The sequence below is a fragment of the Natator depressus genome, chromosome 9 (assembly GCF_965152275.1).
Source record: "Natator depressus isolate rNatDep1 chromosome 9, rNatDep2.hap1, whole genome shotgun sequence".
Taxonomy (NCBI): Eukaryota; Metazoa; Chordata; order Testudines; family Cheloniidae; genus Natator; species Natator depressus.
In genome coordinates, this window is record NC_134242.1 from 1,761,384 (window position 1) to 1,783,424 (window position 22,041).

Here is a 22,041-nt window from a genome sequence, read left to right on the forward strand (position 1 = left end):
AGCGCTGCGGGGGGAGCTCATGTTCAGCTGGTTACCCACCATGACCCCCGCAGATTATCCCCCGCGGTCCCCAGATCTGCCAGGGTAGAGCCCCCCATCCTGTAAGTGTGGCCGGCTTTCTTTGTTCCTAGGTGGATACACTTACACTGAGTCATACTAAAATGCCTGTTGTTTGCTTGCGTCCAGCTCAGTGACCAGTCCTCCTCATTATCCACTACTCCTTCGATTTTTGTGTAATCTGCAAACGTTCCCCAGTCAGAGTAGCAGCATGTGTTCGCGTTCACACACCGGGACCCTGCACCTTGTCGTGGGAAGCTACGCGTATGATAAAAACCCTGGGGGGATGTTGCTGCTCCGCAAAGAGTCTCCGCTTTGACACCGAAGGGGCATATTGAGCATCAAGTATGAGGAACCCTGGACTAACTGCCTAGTGGGACAGCAGAAGTGCCCTGATCCTCTTTACCTGACTTTCTAGGGCGGGAGGGACACGTTTGCCCCACTGAAAGAGAAAAGCACACTCCCAAGGACATCCCTTGCCATCCTCTTTCTTCGTTTGAGTTGCATGAGGCTGGGAGAGGGGAAATCTCTGCGAGGGCCCCCTGAACCTAGCCACACAGCCGACCCGCCAAGGCCGCTGCTGCCGGCGGTTTGCGGGCAAGTGAGGACAGCCCCAAGCTGTGCGATCTTCCCCGAGAAATCCCCCGGGGGCGCGGTGGGGGATCACCCCAGGCCTGCCCCTGCGCCCGCGCTTGTTGGTCTAACCCCTGCCAGGGGGCCCGGGCACCGCGGGCAGCGGTCGCCAGATACCGTGCCCGGAGCGGGGCGGAGAGAGACTCCACGCGCCCCCGAGCCCCGGCGCAGGGGAAACAATCGCTGGCAACGCGGCTTCCCAGCGGCCCGAGCCTCGCCCGGCTGGGGGGCCCCGGCGGGCGGCGGGGCTGGAGCCGGAGCACGTGCCGGGGTGTTTTATGGCAGCCGCGGCGGAGGTTAGGCCGGCGGGGCGCGCCAGGGAGGTAAACAGCAGCTGCTGCGTGCGAGCCTGGGAAAACCACTCCCCCTGCGCGCCGGGCCGGGCGCCTTGGCGAGCGCGGCCGGCAGGAATCCGGGGGCGGGAGGCGGGTTCGCGCCGGGGCCGGGGCCGGGGCCGGGGCCGGGGCCGGGCTCCTCCCGCGCCCGGCCTGCGGGGGCGAGGTCCCGCGCCGGGGGCCGCCCACACCCGGAGCGGGCGGCGCGCCCCTCGCACGGGGGGGCCCTTGGGAAGCCGCGGGCTCGGCGGGGCCGGGGTGACCCCGGCGGGAGACCGGCCAGCCCCACGCCCGCCCTCCCTGCAGCTGCGGCCGGGACGTGCGGGGCGGGCGGCCCAGCTGCTGCCGCGGGGCGGGCGCGTGGCGAGCGGCCGGTCTGCCCGCGGGGAAGCTGCCCTGGGCCGGCCCACGCCGCCCCGTGCGAGCGGCTCCGCTCCCCGCCGGGCCCCTTGGCTGCCCTGCGCCCCACTCCCCGCCGGGTCCCCGTGGAACCAGACGGCGGCGGGGGGGCTTGACCAAGTGGGGCTGTGTGGGGGGCAGGACACTCCACTCCCTCCGTTTCGACGGGCTGTGGATTGGAGCCAGGTCTCCGCCCCGCTGCGCCGGTTCCGCCCCTGGCAGGGCTGCGGTGTCCCAGCACCCCGGGGTCAGCACGTGGGCGCCAGCGGAGCCAGGTGCCCAGGCAGGTGGTCGAGGAATCCGTGCGGACTAGACGGGGGTAGCGCTGGGCTGTTCGCTTTGCGGGAAGGCGCAGGAAGGGGTAAACCTTCCCGGCGAGTCCCCTTTCTGAACGCTGGCTGTTTGGTCCTCCACCCGTCCGAGTTTCTAATGGTGTGTTATCGATTGAAATTAGCTTTAAAGATGGATCAACCCCTCGCTGACTGTGTATCTCAGACACCAGCGCGTTTACAGAACGTTTCATCTAACGGTGGGGTCTTATTTCTTTGGTTTAAAACTTTTCGCATTTTGGCCCTTGGACGCTCAGAGTGCGGGGCCCTGTCCGTCCCTGTGTAGAGGAAAGTGCTGTGTGCCTCACCGCGCCGGCCCTGGGAAGGGTGACTGCTTTCGGCAACCCGATCGCCTTTTCCCCCAACAGACCCAGCACTGTTTGTTGCATACAAACACAGCTGTAATACCATAGCAAGGAACGTAAAACGACTTCTGTGTGGGCAAGAAACTGGGATATCAAAAGATAAAAGCTCATGCTCAAATAAATTGGTTAGTCTCTAAGGTGCCACGAGTACTCCTTTTCTTTTTGCGAATACAGACTAACACGGCTGTTACTCTGAAACCTGTCAAAAGATAAGTGCTGTTCGCCTTCAGGGGCGGCCTAGGTACTGTAGACAAATTCTTACTTTTCAGGTAATTAGCTTATCAAAATGGCATGCAGTAATAAAGGAACGATGCCATTATGTACATTGCAATATTTACCCGTTCAAGGCTCCTCTGCCCTGAAGAAGCGAGTGCAGAGTAGGTGGGAAGCCAAAGCTTTCTGTCATTTAAAATGAGGGCTGAGTTTACTAATGTCTGCCCTGAGGCTAGTCTGCGGGAAACATCTTCACACACTGCAAGCAGACTGGGCCCGAGCATGTTTTCAAGCAATAATGAACAATGCGTCTTTTGTTGATGTGGAGTGACAAGCTCGCGCGCACACACGCAAATTGTGAATGGCAGAGGACTTGGATACTGGTGGTGAAAAAGGTCACCTAAATGCTGGCCTGGTTGGGTAAAGATTTGTGAGCGGCTGAATCCAGGAGGGGTCCCCTCATCTATGTTGCTTGTGCTTCTTGTTGCTCATATATCTGGGGGGGGGGGGGGGTGAAGTGATCTCAGACCGGGAAATAAATGCCACATAGACACTGGCATTACTCTAATAACTTCAAGCTGTACACAGGTGTAACTCGGAGGAGAATCGGGCCTTGAGTGTTTGGAGCTAGAAGGGCTAGTTAATGTCAAGAAGGAGAAATGGATCCTTTTGTGGTGAACTGGTGTGGTCCTTTTTTGGCACTGGGAAGACTCGGAGAACTGGCTCTCCGGACAGGTAGTGGTGAATAAGGCCAATCGCTATCGTGCATTTTCTCTCACAACTAATGCTCGTTTTGGCAGCTTTGCTACTTCAAATGTTTTAATGTTTACTTTCAAATAATAAAACTAGCAAATGCAGAGACACACTGGGAGACGTCTGTCCCTCTGCCTTGATTGGGCTGTTGTCCCCTTGCAGTACCTAGATCTAGCTGGGACGTTTTGTGGGGTTAGTTTAAAAAAAACTTTTGAAGGCCTTGCCTTTACCCCCCTCCGCTTGACTGACTTTCTCACACTCTGATTCCCATAGTCTGCCAGCTAAGCCTGAGTCACCCTGCCAAGAGCGAGACTTGGCCTATTCAGAGACTTCTTTAAAAAAAAAAAAAAAAATACACACAGCAATGTTTTCCCTACTCCTCCAGTACCTGATCCGCACCTGTACAGGGCTGATCCCACACGTATCACCTGATCTTGTCTTTTCAGAGAGCGTGAGAAAAATAAAGTTCAGGAAAGAAGAGACATGTTTGCAGGTCTCACCAGTGCAAAAGCTCTGATCCCTGCAGAGACTTGTGTACACAGCTTAAAAAAAAAAGTGCCAAGTTTTAAACTACAGAAAAGTACAAATCTAGATTTTCTTTTTGATCCTTTGCTTCAGTGAGACGTCTTCTGGTTTAAAAACAAAAAGAATCCTTCAGTGTATTAAAATTGATTCTAGATGAGCAATATTTGACAAAAAGAAAAGGAGTACTTGTGGCACCTTAGAGACTAATCAATTTATTTGAGCATAAGCTTTCGTGAGCTGCAGCTCACTTCAGACTAACACGGCTGTTACTCTGAAACCTGTCAATATTTGACATAAGCGTCAATTAGAGACTTTTTGACAAATTAATAAAGAAAAGATAAAGAGGATGAACCAGAGGCGTAACTGCTCATGATTCTTTTCTTACTACTCCTTATGGAGATGTCCCGTACGATGGAACAGTGAGGGATAACCTCAATGTGGAATTTTTTAAATTAGCCGATAGAATTCTATAGTGGGGACGGCAAAGAGTCCTGTTGCCCCTTATAGACTAACAGACGTATTGGAGCATAAGCTTTCGTGGGTGAATACCCCCTTCATCGGATGCAAGGGACAAAATTCTCTATTCTATTTATAGGATTATTTGAGAATTCTGTAGAAAAAATATCAATCTTCAATTCTATATATTTGGAGTGTAGTTTCTGTATAACTCAATTTCATTATTTTTATGGGATTATTTTGTAGGATTTTTTTTTCATAGGAATGAAAAATAACTTGTTCCATTGGGTTTTAAACAGTATCTGGGGAGCAGGCATGCACTGGTATAAATGATTTGGTTCAAACCTTGACCCATCTTGCACTGTGAAATGCCTTCTGTGTAATAATTGTGATCACAGATAAGGAGGGGATGGATACTACTTTCCTAGGTAAATGCTCTTCTTTTTAGTTATCATGGGGGCTGAATGTTTCAGTACAAGCTCAACGGTGCAAGGAATGAATTGAGGATAATCTGAAGCAGGGATTTCGATGACGCTTGAGGGGTGGTGGAATTCAGTACATCCCTGAACCACACGAGCTCTTATCATCGAATGTGTCTGCAGGACTGTTTACAGCGCCGCTGGGCGCTGACCTGAATGAGGAAAGGTGGAGTAAAACAGGATGCCACCTGCTGGAAGTGTGGGAGGAAAAAGGGAGATGGCTATGTCTCTGCTGCAGACCTTTGAGCGAGAAGCTGGGGACCAAATAAATTTCACTCTGGGCAATCTCATTTCTAGGGACCCAAGCATGTTCAGGGACTTTGGGACCTCGGGAATCTAAACAGAATGTAGACAACAAATTGCTTTTAAGAACTAGGGTAATTACTAACAAAGATGATGCAGGCTGGGAACTGGTAATTGAACACGGAGCCTTTCACCTCTGGGTCACGGCGGGAAACCCTACCCAGGTCACGACTGGAAGCTGTTGCCATTCCACTGGCTGGTGTGGGGCCGAGGTGACTGCGCTTCTGTTTTGGTGGAGAAGTGTCCACATCACGTCTCTTATTGGCAGCCTCTGCCCAGAGGGCAAGAGCAGGCCCAGTACCCTTCACTCAGCCTGAAATGTGGGGTGTGCTCATTTGCAAATTATTCACAAAGTGCTTTGATAACTCTGAGCAGATGCGCTCTCCGTTGCTGTGCACCGAAGAGCAGTAACTGTCCGGCTGGGGCTTTGGTCATCCTGGCGGTTTGCTATCCCTTATCCACAGAGGTGTCCCCTTAGAAATCACCAGTGAGGCCCTGTGGTCAGACACAGGGGTAGAGAGATTTGAAGGCCAAAAAGGTTCGTTGTGATGAGCTAGTCTGACCTGCTGCATAACAGGGGCCAGAGAACCACCCCCATTAATTCCTGCAGCCAGCCCATAACTTCTGTTGAGCCAGCACACCACTCGTGCCGTTAGTGTTCGGGGATGTGGTCACCATGACAACCCTGAGGCTGTGTTCTGGAGGAAGGTGCCCAAGGCCCTGATTTCCCCTTGGCGGGAATGACCCACTCGGCCAGGAGGCTGGTCCATGAGGCAGACCTGGCAGCATATTCCCTTGTTCTTCCAGAGGGGAAGCGGGGTCAGTTTGCCCATCCCTGTGAGGTAGGGTTGCCAACTTTCTAATTCCAGAAAACCGAAGAACGTTGCCCCACCCCCTGCCCCGCCCCTTCCCTGAGGCCCCTCCCCCTGCTCACTCCATCCCCCCCTCCCTTCGTCGCTTGGCCACCCTCGCTGCAGGAGACTTCCCGTGCCCGCAGGCCCCTCACCCGGGGGTGCAGCACTGCCGTGCCCGGTGTGAAGGTTGGGCCGAGAGTGAAGGGGCCGGAGACTGGCTGCCTGGAACTGAGGGGGCTCCGCTCTGCCTGGGCCCCAGGCTGCTGGCTGAGTTTCATTGTCTGGTTTTATTGCCTTTTTATTTTCTCTCTCTGGTACCCAGGAGGACTCCACTTGTCCAGGGGCTGCTTAAATCACCCAGCCAGGAAGGGAGGAGGGTGGGCTGGAGGGGAAAAGATGTTGGGGGTGGGGTGGAGGAGAGAGAATGGGGAGGGAAAGAGGCCAAGGATGAGAGCAAGGTGGAGGTCAGAGGAAGCAGTGAAGGAGAGAGGAGGGGGGTATGTGGGGTGGATCGGGATGCAGGGGGAGGCAGAAGGCTACAGGTGCAGGGCTGTGGGGGGTGAGGGACATGGGGTGGTGGCTCTGGGAGGTGGAGAGGATGGGTGGAAGAGCACTGTAAGGGGTACAGGGATGGGATGGAGGAGGGATGCAGTGATGGGGGTGCAGGACAGGGAAGGGTGCAGGGGGGGTTGGGATAGGGAAGGATGCAGTGAGGGGGATGGGGGTGCAGGGGTTGGGATGGGGAGGGATGCAGTGAGGGGGATGGGGGTGCAGGGGTTGGGATGGGGAAGGATGCAGTGAGGGGGATGGGGGTGCGGGGGTTGGGATGGGGAGGGATGCAGTGAGGGGGATGGGGGTGCGGGGGTTGGGTTGGGATGAGGAGGGATGCAGTGGGGAGGATGGGGGTGCGGGGGTTGGGATGGGGAGGGATGCAGTGAGGGGGATGGGGGTGCGGGGGTTGGGTTGGGATGGGGAGGGATGCAGTGGGGAGGATGGGGGTGCGGGGGTTGGGATGGGGAGGGATGCAGTGAGGGGGATGGAGGTGCGGGGGTTGGGTTGGGATGGGGAGGGATGCAGTGAGGGGGATGGGGGTGCGGGGGTTAGGTTGGGATGGGGAGGGATGCAGTGAGGGGGATGGGGGTGCGGGGGTTGGGATGGGATGGGGAGGGATGCAGTGAGGGGGTTGGAGGTGTGGGGGTTGGGTTGGGATGGGGAGGGATGCAGTGGTGGGATGAGGTGCGGGGGTTGGGATGGGGAGGGATGCAGTGAGGGGGATGGGGGTGCGGGGGTTGGGTTGGGATGGGGAGGGATGCAGTGAGGGGGATGGGGGTGCGGGGGTTGGGTTGGGATGGGGAGGGATGCAGTGAGGGGGATGGGGGTGCGGGGGTTGGGTTGGGATGGGGAGGGATGCAGTGAGGGGGATGGGGGTGCGGGGGTTAGGTTGGGATGGGGAGGGATGCAGTGAGGGGGATGGGGGTGCGGGGGTTGGGATGGGGAGGGATGCAGTGGTGGGATGAGGTGCGGGGGTTGGGATGGGGAGGGATGCAGTGAGGGGGTGCGGGGGTTGGGTTGGGATGGGGAGGGATGCAGTGAGGGGGATGGGGGTGCGGGGGTTGGGATGGGGAGGGATGCAGTGGTGGGATGAGGTGCGGGGGTTGGGATGGGGAGGGATGCAGTGAGGGGGATGGAGGTGTGGGGGTTGGGTTGGGATGGGGAGGGATGCAGTGGTGGGATGAGGTGTGGAGGTTGGGATGGGGAGGGATGCAGTGAGGGGGGTGCGGGGGTTGGGTTGGGATGGGGAGGGATGCAGTGAGGGAGATGGGGGTGCGGGGGTTGGGTTGGGATGGGGAGGGATGCAGTGAGGGGGATGGGGGTGCGGGGGTTGGGATGGGGAGGGATGCAGTGGTGGGGTGAGGTGTGGGGGTTGGGATGGGGAGGGATGCAGTGAGGGGGGTGCAGGGCTGGTGGGGGGGAGTTGCCCAGAGTCCGGGGTTGCTGGGGTGAGTGGCGGACTCAGGAGGACTGTCCCGGGCCGGGGGTGGGGGCGGTGCTGCTGGGCGGGGCCCGCCCCTGACTCCCCAAGGTGGCTGGGCCGGGCCGGGTGCTGGGTTCGTCTCATTCTCCTCCCTGCCAGCAGCCCCGCTCCCAGCGCTCTGAGATGGGGATACATACCTCGAGCTCCTGGGTGCCGGTGATGGGGCGACAGGCGCTGTTTGCTGCAGGGCACTGCCACCGCTGGAACCCAGCCGTGCGAGAGGGCCGGGCAGCAGCGGGAGAGGCCCGTGCCACGACCCCTCAACAGCCGCCTGCTGACCGCTCACGAGTCGCGCTAGTTCCTCCCCTGCCCTGATCCAGCCAACGGGAGCTGCGCCTGTGGGCGGGGGGTGGGGCAGCACGCGGACCCCCTGCCGGCGGGGAGAGGGCTGGGTGGAGTCCTCTGGCCCCAGCCCTGGGGCAGCCTGCACGACAAACTTCCCAGCCCCACCCCAGAGCCTGCACCACCACCTGGAGCCCTCACCCCCCAACACCCCAATGCTCTGTCCCAGTCCTGACCCCCCTCCCACACCCTGAAGCCCTCATCCCCAGCCCTACCCCCGAGCCCTCACCCCCAGCTGGAGCCCTCACCTCTGCACCCCAACCCTCTGCCCCAGTCCTGAACCCCTCCCACACCCCAACCCCTCATCCCCAGCCCCACCCCAAAGCCTGCACTCCCAGCCAGAATCCTCACCCCCCTGCACCCTAAGCCTGACCCTCTGCCCTAGCCCTGGACCCCCTCCCACACCCCAAATCCTTCATCCTGGCCCACCCCAGAGCCTGCACCCCCGATCAGAATCCTCACGCCCCCGCACCCCAATCCTCTGCTCCAGTCTTGAGACCCCTCCCACACTCTGAACCCCTCAGCGCCACCCCCGCCACACATCACCTCAATATTGGTGCACATAAAAAAATTCATTCTGCACCTGGATATAAAAAATTAGAGAGAACATTGGCCGCAACCCAATGTTCTTGGTGTCCCTAAACCTCTGACTGCCAGAAGCCGGGACTGGACAACAGATGATGGATCATCTGATACTTGCCCTGTTCCGTTCATTCCCTCTGACACACCTGGCACTGGCCACTGTTCAAAGTCAGGACACTGGGCTAGATGGACCATTGGTCTGACCCAGTCTGGCCACTCTTATGTTCTTAGATCATAGCTTTTGCTGGAATAAATATGACTATTATTAATGGCCATAAAATTATACAATCTTTTCTATAACACAGTTTTCTTCTTGCCCAGTAAGTGCTCCAGTCTAGTCTTCTGCTGTATGGCCGGCTGCAGCTGGCCTGAGGGTGAAGCCTGGTCTGGAAATGCATTAGAAGAGGGCTACTGGCTATTGAACTCAGGTGTTTAGCTAAAATATTTCCCTTTCTGAAAGGAAACAAGGCCTGGGAGCTGGGACTAAGGGAAGAACCGTGGGCCTACTGACCTTCGGGTGCTAAATATGAGACAGCTTACAGGTGCCAGGTTTCCAGAACGTGCCGAGCACCCAAAACCGGTTGTCAGTTTTGAAGATTTTGTGGCCCTGATCTTTAGATTTGGTTCTTTCAAATGTACCTGTTACTTCTCTTTTTAAAAAATGATTTTCAAAACTAGGATTGAGACAGTTCAGACACAGCAGACCCCTTAGGAGCTGCTCTCATCAATCTTCCCAAACGTGTGTGTGAATGTCAGTTCCTCCAATATAGAAAAATCTCTCTTCTGTGCCCTACGCAGGAGAAAAAGGAAATTCAGTCATTTTCCTTCCTTCCCGACGCGGGTGGGACGCTCTCCGTGAGAGAAAGCTGATTTTACTTTTTAAAAGCAAAGAAAGCCTCGCACCACCTGGAGCATCTGGGCAGTGACGACCTCTAGTCCCTGTGCACAATTCCATGCGCTTCCCATTGCTGTCCTTGTCTGCTCTCCCTTCTTTGGGTTTTCTCACCCACTTGTTGCAGCTTGTCTAACAGCCCTGGAACACGTTTCACGTGGGCAGATGCATATGCTGCGCTGGCACACATTTCATAGCCTTGAAAGCCAGAGGAGACCATTAGATCATCTACTCTGACCCTCCGGTATAACACGGGCCATAACATTTCATCCCATTACCCCTAGATTGAGCCCAATGATGTGGATTAGACTAAAGCATTTCAACGCTCAGGAGACTAACCCGTAGTGTGCCACAGGCAGAGAGCAGGAGAGGCCAAGCTGCTATCAAGGGCTGAGGCCCCTGCAATGGGAGGGAACTGATTATGTGAGATATGCCCAGATGATGCCAGCAGGTGAACCACACCTCTACGCTGTGGAGGAAAGTGAAAAACCTTCAAGGTCCCCGCCAATCTGAGCAGGGGGGGAATTCCTTCCCAGCTCCAGATCTGGAGTTTGCATCTGACCCTGAGCATGTGAGCAAGATGCACCAGCCAGGTCTCTCAGAAATCCAACAGGAGAATCTGCATGTTAGCTCTTTGGGGAAAGGTTCTTCACTTAATATGTACTAGTGCAGTACCGAGCAGCATGGGGCCCCAATCCTGAGAGTGCCACCTAGGACCTACCTACCCAATCCAAATAATAACTAATATTTGCTGTCACTTTCACATTTCCCGGTCATTCATAAAGAGAAGAAAGGTGATTGGTATTCCTAGTGTGTTTTGGCTTTCTATAAAATATGCCAACTGATCAGTCATCAAATATTATTTATGAAACTGTGTCACCAAGGGTAGAGAAATGTGTAAATTGCATGTTGTCATCTCTATCCTGGGAATAACAAGCTAAAGGAGAAACTGCTGAGTAAATGCAGACAGAGGCATCTGGAAAAAACTTGAGATTCATAAAGCAGATCTCCCCATTACAATAAGTACTCCTGCGGGCATTCTGCACCAAAACATTACGAATTCTGCACACAATATTGTAAAATTCTGCACATTTTATTTGTCAATAAATAAATGCAGAGACTCCAGCATGGCAGTGGGGTGCACAGGCCACTAGCTTGCAGAAGGTGGGAGATCATCCTGCAGCCCCCCCACTCCTGGGACACGGACTCAGCGATGAGGCTGCACCCAACCCTGATACAGCACAAGGCCTGGGCCTGCCCCAGAAACACCCTGGGGCCCTGCCCCTCTGCGCCAGGCACACGTGGTGTGGGGCAGGCAGGCTCAACCAGGCAGGATCCAAGTGTGGAGGGGCTCAGTGTGGGGGGATCCAGGTGTGGGGTGAGAGGATTCTGCATTTTGTAAAGAGGTATCTGCCTCCTTTGTGATGTAAAGGGTGCCGTGGCCAATAATTTCATGCTCAGATTCCTAAAGTGAAGTGCCACCTTTAGCCACATTTAGGCGTCTGGATAAGAGGCCTGAGTCGCAAAGATGCTGTGGCCCTGCCTCTCGCATTGATGTCGCTGGGTGCTGGGCGGATGTAGAGGCCACTTTATTGAGGTGCCTCGGTTTAGGGTAATAAGTTTGAAACTTTTGGCTGGTGGTTTCTGGCACATTCTCTTTTAATCATGTGTGGGGCTACGTGTGCTCTGAGCTCTTGGGAGATCACCAAGGGAGCAGCCATTCAGTGAAAGCATTCACAGAAAAGTGCATTTTCACACTTTGCCTGTATAAAAACATGACAGGCCACCTCAAATATTATACACTGCACTTCTGGGCTCCTGCCCACATTTCTGTCTGATGATCGTCCCAGGATCTGCTGATAGGGCCATCCATCAGCATCTGGCAAGACCAACAGACGGGAATTACACCTTGGCAATGTAAGGAAATTGCAAAGGTTTGTAAATCATGACTGTGACAGAACACACGCCTGCATTCACACCCTGCACACTATTGTAATAATCTTTGTACAAAGAATGCCTTGTCAGGTACCGTCCTGATAAAATACGTGTGGCAACACTGCATGTGAAGTTACAAGTTCCCCTGTGTGGTGTTATTAACACATGTTCCAGCCCCACAGCCCTGCCCAAATGAAAGTTGGCAAACATGTCTGACCTAAACAAAGGAATGTGTGCTCTGCTTCATTTGCATTTAAGCAGTAAACAGAGTCATCAAGCACAACGGAATGACAAAGGACATTCTAACAGGTGAAAAAACCAGCAGAGTTTTCCTTCTACGTACACTGTGTGGCTCCTGGTTCTCAGCTGGAAAGGTTTTTCAAGAGAGGGACTGAAACTATAAAACGGAGGGACAAACACCCCAAGGCACTGCTCTCTCTTCCTGCCCATTGCATTCACTGCACCTAAAGCGACAAAGGAAGCATTTGTTGGACTCTGGCAGAGGGGTGCTGACCTAAAGAGTCCGGTCAGTACGACTGCTGAAAGCATGTGGTGAGAAAGCTTTGCTTTCAATCGAACTTACTTGTTAAGTTAGGTACCAGGTGCATTTTACTTTTATTTTTCTTGTAACCATTTCTGACTTTTATGCCTCATTATTTGTACCCACTAAAAATCTCTCTGTAATTAATAAACTTTGTTTTACTGTTTTATCTAATGCAGTGTGTTCAAGTTGAAGTGTCTGGGTAACTCCATTTGGAGTAACAAGTTGTGTGCATATTGTTCCCTTACAGGAATAACAGACAAACATTCGTACTGCCCAGCGGAGGGCTGGGCAGTACAGGACATCATTTCTGGGGGAAACTCTGGGACGGGGAGTGTGCTGGGGTGACCTATGGTAATCTTTAAAGCTGGTAAGAGCCAAGACACAGACATAGCTGGAGTGACTCCCATGCTGGAGGCTGTTTGTGAGCAGCAAGGCAAGGTAAAGGGCCCCCCAGGTCAGAGGGCAGGGATAACACAGCCACGTCTTAGTCTGGCTTGTGCCGTGGTATGTCCCAATGACTGAGTGGGATGGGTGCTTATGGCATCTCTCAGAAAAAGGTGCAACAAGAATTCACTGCTGTGACTGGCAAATACTTTACATGAAAACATATTGTCTCTGTCTGTGCAGGGGAACTATATTTTTCCATTAGAGATTATTTCTACCAATGGAGGAGCTGGGGAAGCTGTGATCATGGTTACTAAGACCCTCCTCATTACGTTTTATGTTGTTTTATGTTAATTAGTTTAAAATTGATTGTACTGTACTTGAGAAAAGAAGACTTCTGTACCGTCTACACTACAGTAAGCAAGGGATGAATGATGCAGTGTGAGGTTGCAATAGAAAATAACCTTCTGACACCCAGATGTTGAACTTACTTCCTTGAAGTGGTAAGTAGAAGTATTTTGGTAAATACATTATACAGTTATTTTATACTTGGCATTTTACCCTGATCGCATCTTCAGTTTTCTGGATGATTTGGTGATACAGTTAGCTTAACTAATTAATGTTTACATGTAGATCTTATTCTAATCCTAGGTTTCCCAGAATCAGACATTTATTTTTAATTTAGTATCCCAAGACAGCAATATAATGAGAACCCTGTCCGCTATTACATAGTTAGTTTATAAAGAATACATAGGTCTAGAGATTGTAAATTCCTTGGGGTAGGGACCTTGTCTTCATACACGCTTGTAGGACACTTAAGCATACTGTTGGTGGTATACAGATAATATCCCTATTGTCTGGAGCATTATTAATAATTATTTTTATTTAACATACAAGGCAAATTCTGCACTGCTTTTATAATTTGCAGTCCCTTTTGAGTCAATCCAGTTGCACCAGATTTAAGTCACTAAAGAATGTGAATTATATCTGTCAGTAATGTAAATGTGCACACACACGCATGCAGGAAGAACTCTTCTGTTTGTTCATTTGCTTAATCTAATATTTCTCACAACAGTCCTGACTGTCTCCTCTCGCTTCACTACCAAAGATGTACATATTAGAGTTCAGTGGTATCAGATTACACATGAGAGTTTATTTAACGCTGCAGATTATATGGGTATACGCAGAGCACACTACAAAGTATCATAACTAGTTAAATTTAAACTACCCCGACATACAAAATCAGGGAGCAATGTACATTTTATGATGCAGTGTCCTTGAATTATTTTGCCCTTTTTTTAGTTCACTCACTTGCTAATTCACAATATAAGAGATCTCCCAAGCATTCGTGTGACTAGCAAAGTTCTGCTCCATACACTGGGCTAGTGTTTGAAAAGCCATGTACCTTTTTTGCATTTGCTTGATGTGTGTATCTGCAAACTTGGACATACATGTGCAAGTCCAGAGTTGTGTGTGCACATTGGTCTTTGTGCTCACACTTGAAAAGAGGGTCTGTTTTTTCCATAGTCCTCAGTAAAGCCAAAAAGGTGCATCTGTTTTACAACCCAGTGTCAGGCACCAGCATGTCACAGGTCCCAGCAGTACAGAATACGATCCCTCCCCTTATAGGAAGATCCTTTACTGTAAATAAATTTAAAAAAAAAATCTTTAATTCTTTGACTCGGGTTTTAATTCTTTGCTATAATGATTCAATACATTTGCATATGCAACGTTTAATTGGTATAGATTCCAATAGAATGGGAGTTTTTTGACAGTAGACTTTTATTTGGTAAGAAAGCTGAGAAATTATGTCAAAAATTGCACTTATTTCTGTATTTATCCAAAACAATTAAAAACAGCCTATAACTAAAATAAGATTTCAAGGACCCAGTCCAGCTGCCTTTGAAGTTAGTCAGTGGCAAAACTTTCACTGACTTCTTTGGGTGTAGGATTGGGCCCAAACATTTGTCAGTTACAGAACCGAGAACGTAAAGGCAAAAACTCCCCAAGGCCTAAATAAACCAATCAGTAGATCAGCAACTACCTTAGAGCCAATTGTAACTGATTCCTTCCCCATGATCAGGTGCCCAATGCACAACAGGTAAAGAATAGGCTATTGTACGCTCTTTTTAAGAGGGGAAGCCAAATTTTTTAGTGAAATCCTGGCCCCAACCGAAGTTAACGACAAAACTCTCATTAACTTCAGCAGGGCCAAGACTTCCCCCTTTGCACTCGCACACCCTCTAGTTAAGGCTGAAATGCACTGTAATCTGGCAGGAGTACAAAGCAGTACAGGAAGTGAAATTCTCGTCTCCTCCTGGGGCTGGCAGCTCTTGTGCTGTTTCTGTTCCAGCCCGCAGACTGAAATAGCTCCCACAGCCCCTTGGCGTCAGTTGTGTGGGGAGCTGGAGGCCACACGACCTACGTAAATGTCATCGTTCAGGTGGTGGGGGGTGAGGAGGTCTTCCTGCTCTGTGGTCTACTGGCCTTCCCCCTGCACAACCTCCATTCAGCGCTGAGGGTATGGAGACTCTTGCATTGGCCTCCCACATTGTAGGGGACTTTCACCCTGTCTAAATCAGTTCAGGCCACTGTTCTCTATGAACTATGCCACTGCCCAGTGCCAGTATAATAGGCACCTGCTCTTCGGTTGTTACTGCTGGAATAATCTTGGGCTGCTCCTGGTCCTTTCATAGGCTCATATCTTTATTGGAGGCTGTTAAAGCCAAACCTCCAAACAGCAATAATGTGACTACAAAGCATTTATAGGGGAAAGTACGTGGGAATAAGGGAGATACTGAGATCCCAACCAATTCTAGTGCAATCAAAGTCTGATGTGTCTTTAAAGTGCACAAGTCAGATTTAAATGTACACATGGGATGTGAGCCAGCATATAGAAACGGTCCACAGCAAACTCTGCCGTGCCATGCCATTGCCTTTCCAAATCTCCACCGCAGAAAAAAGCTTTATTTAAGTAGCTGATAAAGAGGAGAGAATAAATCCAGCAGCGTTATGCCAGTAGAGAATTTGGCCCAGCACACATCTTACAGTCATGTTCCTGCTGCATTTTGGGTCTGTTGCAGAATGCTATTGTATTATTTTCAATGGTGGGGAAGAGCTTTCTTTCACTGACAGTAACAACCCCTGAGTATAATAGGATTGCACTGGTGTAAACAAGAAGAGAATTTGGCAAATGATTTCCACAAAGGTTTACTGTGACCTTAGCCACTGGAGTCACTGGATACTGACTCCTGCCATGTGATGGGTACAACATCTGTAGCCCTGCCAGTGCCAAGGTCCCTCCCCAGATCTCCTGTGTGTCAGGACTTACTGCATGCACCAAAGCAGAACAAAACAGAAAATATCAGACTTGCTAATTTTCCAACCTCTGGTAAAACAGTCTTTTCACATGACAGTGAATTACTGCCAGTACCCTGCTTGTCACGCCCCAGAAGAGGATTAGCAATGGTAAAAAAGCCCACCCTGCTTGCACTAAATACATATGGAGTTTGTAAACACCTTTTCAATAAAGTTTATGGTACCTGTGACTTTTACAGCGCAAGAATTGGTCGTAAATAGATCCTATATGACGCTATCCACACCCACAGAACATGGTTTGTTTTAAAAAGGAGCTAGAGAGGTACCTGTGGAAACTATGCAGGACAACATGGTTAGAGCCCTGTGTAGATACAAAATTTGTATTCGTATCTGATCTGTGATCCGCAAACCTGGTCCACGTGTAAGGGGACTGTTGCCCCCTTACTAACATTCATTGGGGGCGTTTTAGTTGCTAGCTCCCTGTACTAAAAAGGGGGAAGGGTCGATGGGGAATCAGGACCCAGGACTGACAGCCCCCAGGAACAATGGGGAGAGGCCAATGCTCCAGGTCAGCCTGAATGACAGGGCAGGCCGGCTAATTGGGGAGTCAGGAGGCCAGGGAGGTCCCGTTCTCCGTGTGAGCTGGATTTGCCTGGGTTGGACAGAGTGGGGCCGAGCTAAGGAGAAAGCAGGGACCCGACCTCAGCTGGGGAGCAGAGCTGGGCCAGATCCAGAGAGAGCAGACCCTGTCCTGGGAGCAGAGCTGCAGCCCCAAAGCCAGAGGCACAGCCCAGAGAGAGCAGACTTGCCCTGGGAGCGGAGCTGCAGCAACCAGAGCCAGAGGGGCCAAGAAGCACCCCAGGGAGCTGGAGGCAGCAGCAGCCGTGCTGAGACCGAGTGGTGCAGCTGGGGCTGGAGCCATCCGGAGCTGGGTGCGGTGAGCAGCTGGGAAGACCGAGGGGGACCCTGGGCAGCGGGCCCAGCACAGGGAGACGCCTCAGCCAAGGGGCTCTGCAGGCCAGGCTTGGATTGTAACCCTGACAGGGCAGGGGCGACACCGGGAAGAAGGGTCCTGCCACTTAGAGCCTGAGAGCGTGTGGCCACCACCAGAGCAAGTGTCCGATCCGCAGCATCCCTGCAGCACGGCCAGGGCCGGAGAAGGAGGCCTGGGACTTACAAGGAGCAGACTGTGAACTGCCCTGACGTTCCAGAGACACAGTTTGTGATGTTCCCTGCCACAGAGCGGGTGATGTGTTTCCTTTAACCTTTCCCATTTTTTCTTATTCTTTTTAAAATTAATTGTTGATTAAATATGTTGCATTTGCTTTAACTTGTATGTAATGGTCAGTGGGTCAGAGAAGTGCCCAGTGCAGAGAGAGTACCCTGGAGTGGGGACACCCTAGCCCCTGTCGTAGGTGACCACAGCAGGGTTGGGGGTCGAGCCCCCCAGGAATCCTGGGCCCAGCCTTGTTGGGGTTACGAGGACTCTGCCAGACAGGAGAGTGGAAGGGGAGTCCTCAAGGGCAGGGAGGCCACTGGGTAAAGGAAGCGGGAGCGAGGACTCAGATCCTTTCACTAGCCCACTTCACCGGGGTCATGCAGAAGCCAGGAAAGTTCCCCACAAGAGCGGGACTATTCCCCCGCTTACACACGGATATCTGCAGATTTGCAGGGCTCTAGACATGGGGAATCCTGCCAAAATATATCCCCAAGCATTCGCTTCTATAAAGATGCCAGTTCACTCTTACAGCATTCATCCCCCATTTTATACAACTTCCATGAACATTTGCAAGCATGTTCATGAGGAACAAAAGGCTCACTGCTTAGCTAGGCTCAGGCCCGCTTGCAATCTTTCAGATGTTTCCTCTTCCTGTACATCATTTGTTAATGGCTGACCATGTGTTGCATTTATTATATACCAGTGTATGGTTTTAAGTTTCACCCATCCAATCAGGGAGAAGAGGCAATATCATGTGATATAGGTGACCTATCACACCTTCCAAATAATAGAGTCAAGGTAAAATAGTGTGCAAACAACTCAGAGGCTGAACTATGCTGGCATAAAATGTTCAAACCATTTAGAACAACGAAGCCATTGTAAAAATTTGAGTCCGTTGGTGCATAGTTTGTGAACAGGAAACAAAAACACCGACATTTATGAAATTATTGGCTATGAATAGCCCAGCAGATCTGAAGTGAGTGATTTAGGGCTTGGTTTGCAGAACTTTGGAATGAAATGTTTGTCAAAAATAATTTTGAATGAAATGCAGCATGTCACCAAAGCACATGCCTGAGACATGAAAGGGAGCAAAAGTACAAAGTGTGGCATTAAAAGGCTGAGTGCTGCTGGAATGCCTAGGAGCCCCCTGCATGCATCTGAGATCAGCGTTTGACTTGGTTTTGCAATTTGTTCCCAAAGGATTCAACAAGAACATGCACCTGGAGACCGTCTCCCCATCGGTGATTTCCTAGGCCCAGCTGTAGCATTTCTGAGCTTCCCTGGGAGCAGGAGGCAGTCACTGCAGAAGCATCAAGGCTCTGCATCCTCTGCTTGGTGCGCTCCTCCTGGGTGTAGGACACAAGGCACGAATCGCTCGATAGGTTTCCTAGTTAACGCCACAGTGGCTCAGCGGCTCGCTGCCAGCACAGTTCCGAGAGACGAGTTAGTGGAGATGAGTCTGAGCTGCAGCGTTGGGATCCAGACCCCTGGAGTTCAGGGTGCGTGATGGCACACTTAGAGACAGGGGCTGCTATGGAGTTTGGATCTGGATCTGGATCTGGTCCTAGCCTAAGTCTGGGAGCATGGATCCAACGCGCTGCTTTGACCCCGTCTCTAGACGTTTGTATAACAGGTGTGGGGAGGGGAGCGAAAGGAAAGCAGCGCCCTCTTTGGAATATTTCCTACAAACCCCCAGACAAGAGGCTTTAAAGACGAAAAGATGTGTTGAATTTTCCACATAGGTTCTGATTTAAGGTTTAACCTTTATTAATTGAGAGGGGGAAATAATGCCGGCAAAATATTATCAAATACTTGAAATTAATGATTAATTCCCGATGGAGTGATAGTGTTTGATGTGGTCTGTGTTGATTTAAGCAGGAGAAGGGTGAGTCACTCTGGAGGAATTTATGAAACACAAGTATTTGCTTATGGACAATAAATGTGGGGGTAGATACAGGGGGTGGAGTGCTCAACTTCTTGATAGCGACTTGAGACAACTTTTGACCTTCTCACGTCTTAAATCACAGAGGCCCTCCTGCCCCAGGCATAGCCTCATTGACATCAGGGTGTTACGTCCAAAGCTCCTGGCAGGCCCAGGTGGCTCTGGTCCTAGGGTTGGGGTGTACTGTGCAGCCTGTCACCCGTAGGTCACCATCCTGAGGCCAGCCCAGATTGGAGGCATTACCAGCTGCTGTCTGAACTCCATTTGTTGGTCTCAGTTCAGTTCCTGGTGCACAGAGATCCACCTCCCAGAAGCCAGAGTGTTCATATGTCGCCCTTTGTTTGGCGGTCTCAGCACAGCAACCAGAGAGCTGGGTATGTTGTTGGGGATCCAACAACATACCCAGCTCTTTAGGTGAACAGTGAAGCGCGTTGGAGGGACTGTGTGGGGAAGCTGACTGCTACCCATACGGCCACGTTCCTGTGGGCAAAGAGCCGGTGTCAGAGTCTGCCCTACATTAGGGTTGGTTTTGCCACGCTGACGGTGCTGGTGTGGCTGCATCCCTCGGCTCTGTGCTGACTGCATCACTGGATGGTTATCTGACAGGCAACAGCCCCTTTTAACTGGAAAAGAATGATCACTTGCATCCATTTTACAGATGGAAAAGATGAGCTCCCGGAAGGGACTTGTCTGAGCTCAAAGTGAGTCATCGGCAGAGCCAAGAATAGAACCCAGGAGTCCTGATGCTTAGGCCCATGGCCTAACTAAGAAATCACACTCCTTCAACAAGCACTATGTAAATCAAGCTTTTGAATCAGTTTACATAATCTGTGTACACAATGTAATCTGTCAATTTACTTATTGTAAATATAATCATATAAACCTAACATGGAAATGTTGGGAGTTTACACAGCTTCACTGGCTGGGGAAGCAGAGATTTACACTGCGTTGTAGGGAGACGTGTGCCCTTACTCTGTGGCTTGGAAAACACAGTCCCATCCCAGGACTGTGTATAAACTAGCAGTGAGTGCTGATCATAGAATCCTCCACACGTGGCTGGTCTGAACCCATTTCTCTTTTGTTCTCCCAGCATAAACCTGGTGTGGCCGAGAGGGGAATGAGCTCACTGAAGCCTTAGCCTGGCTCCCACACTGACTCCCTCTGATCTTGAGTCACTTGGGCCCCAAATTAACGAGAGCATTTGAAGAGAGAGTATCCACTGTTCCTATTGACTTCAGTAGGTGCCAGGGCTGCCCAGCACCTCTGCAAAGTGGGTCATTCACTGAGGGGCCTCAGTATGGATGTAGGAGCCCAACGTCATGTGTCCAGGTTTGAAAATGTTGGCCTTAATCTCTATGCCTCAGTTTCTCCATCTGTGAAATGGGAAAATAATGTTTATTCTCTCACTTCGCAGGGATGTGTGAGAGGTAACAATGGCATCTGTTAAATGACACTGTGACAACTCAAGGAACAAAAAAATTGTCCTTTCATGATTAGATGTGATTCCCAGAGCCCAGTACCAAAGACGGATATGGCCCCCAAAGGTGGCCGCCAGCTAACTCCAGGTGAGCAGGGTGGTCACGTGGTAGCAACTTTTAGCTACTATCAGCCCAAGCTGCGTTCATACCACCAACCTAGAGCTGAAGGGCTTCATTACCAGCCTCCATGAGCACCTACTCCTCCAAGGCAGCTGTTTTCATTGTATTGGGCAAGGAAGGAAGCTGTGGGCTTGGAGAAATGCAGTTACGTAGCCTCTTGCTTGGGTCACTTGGGGGATAGGTCTGTTTTTTGTGAGTGTATGGACCTGGAGGCTGGGGACAGATGGACAGACCAGACCACACATGGACAACTCTGCAATTCCTAGGTCAACTCCAGGAGTGGAGCTGGGTCAAAAACAGGAGGGTTTTTAAAAAAGAAATAGTTTTTCTTGCTTTCCTTTTTTGGGTGAAAATCAAAATGTTGTTAAAATTAAAAGAACATTTAAACCAGCTTTGTAATTGGTCAAAAGAATGGGGGGAACATTTATGGAATTCTCCCCAACTATTTTTCTCTGAAAAATTTCAACCGTCTCCATCCTGGCAGAGTGATCCTGGTCCAGCCAGGCTGTTGGGTTCAGCAGGAAACCTCAAAGATTCCCCAGCAGCCTCAGAGAGTGCGCTCTGCCGCCAGTCAGTGCAGCAGTGCCGTAGCATCCTGCTTGGAGCAAAGCACTCAGCGGATGGGAGGAGCGAGGCAGAGCTGCAGAGGGACTGGGAGGACGGTGTAGCAATGAATTATCATGGCGGTGATGCGCCAGATTAAAGCTAACCCACAACGGAAACGTTATCAGTCCTGTGTGCTCCTTGTTACACCTGACAGACATCAGGTGCACACCTGAGAGAGATCTTGCTATTTACCTTCCCGTGGGAATTTAATTAATCTAGGGTGACCCCTGAACTTTGCTGAGCTACTGCCAGCAACATTAACGCTTTTGCCCCCACACATTACACTGGCATGAAGTCACTTTTATTGAGACGAGATTAGACCTTTTTTTTTTTTTAAAGGAAAAACCTGGCTCACATGGGCACCTGCTCTTTTTGTGTTGCTTATAGGTTGCGGAGCTGCCAATTCCATTTGACTCTGGGATTTAATCACGATGAAAAGAGGTTTTGGTTGTTTTTTTTTTTTTTTTTTAAAGCTGAACGAAAATCAAATTCTTCTGCTGGCAGTGGCTGCTGATTTAGTCTCATAGCGAGTGTAACGAGAGCGCGCAGGGGGAATTTCGTAACTGTGTGGTCTGATGGGTGATAGGCCGGGATCCTGCTATGCGAGCCATGAGGGCAGCCCTGTCCCTTCACAGGGGCTCCCTGTGGGTGCAGGGACCTCCCCATGTAATTGTCTTTGTGCGACTGGGGCCTCGGCCCAGGGGATTGTTTCCCAAAGTGTATGGCTCAAATAGCTCAAAACTGGACTGGGCAAGGCCCCTGGAATACAGTGCAGGGAACAATCCTTCGGAGGCCATATCTAGCCCTCCCTGGGCTGGCTCATCGGCAGGCTCTTCATGGGACACAGGCGTCGCAGGTTACAGGTGCCCCTGGGTAGCTGCAGCTTCAGTGGGGGATGGTTTCTCTTCTAGAGAGCCAGGTACTTACACAGCCTCATTACTGG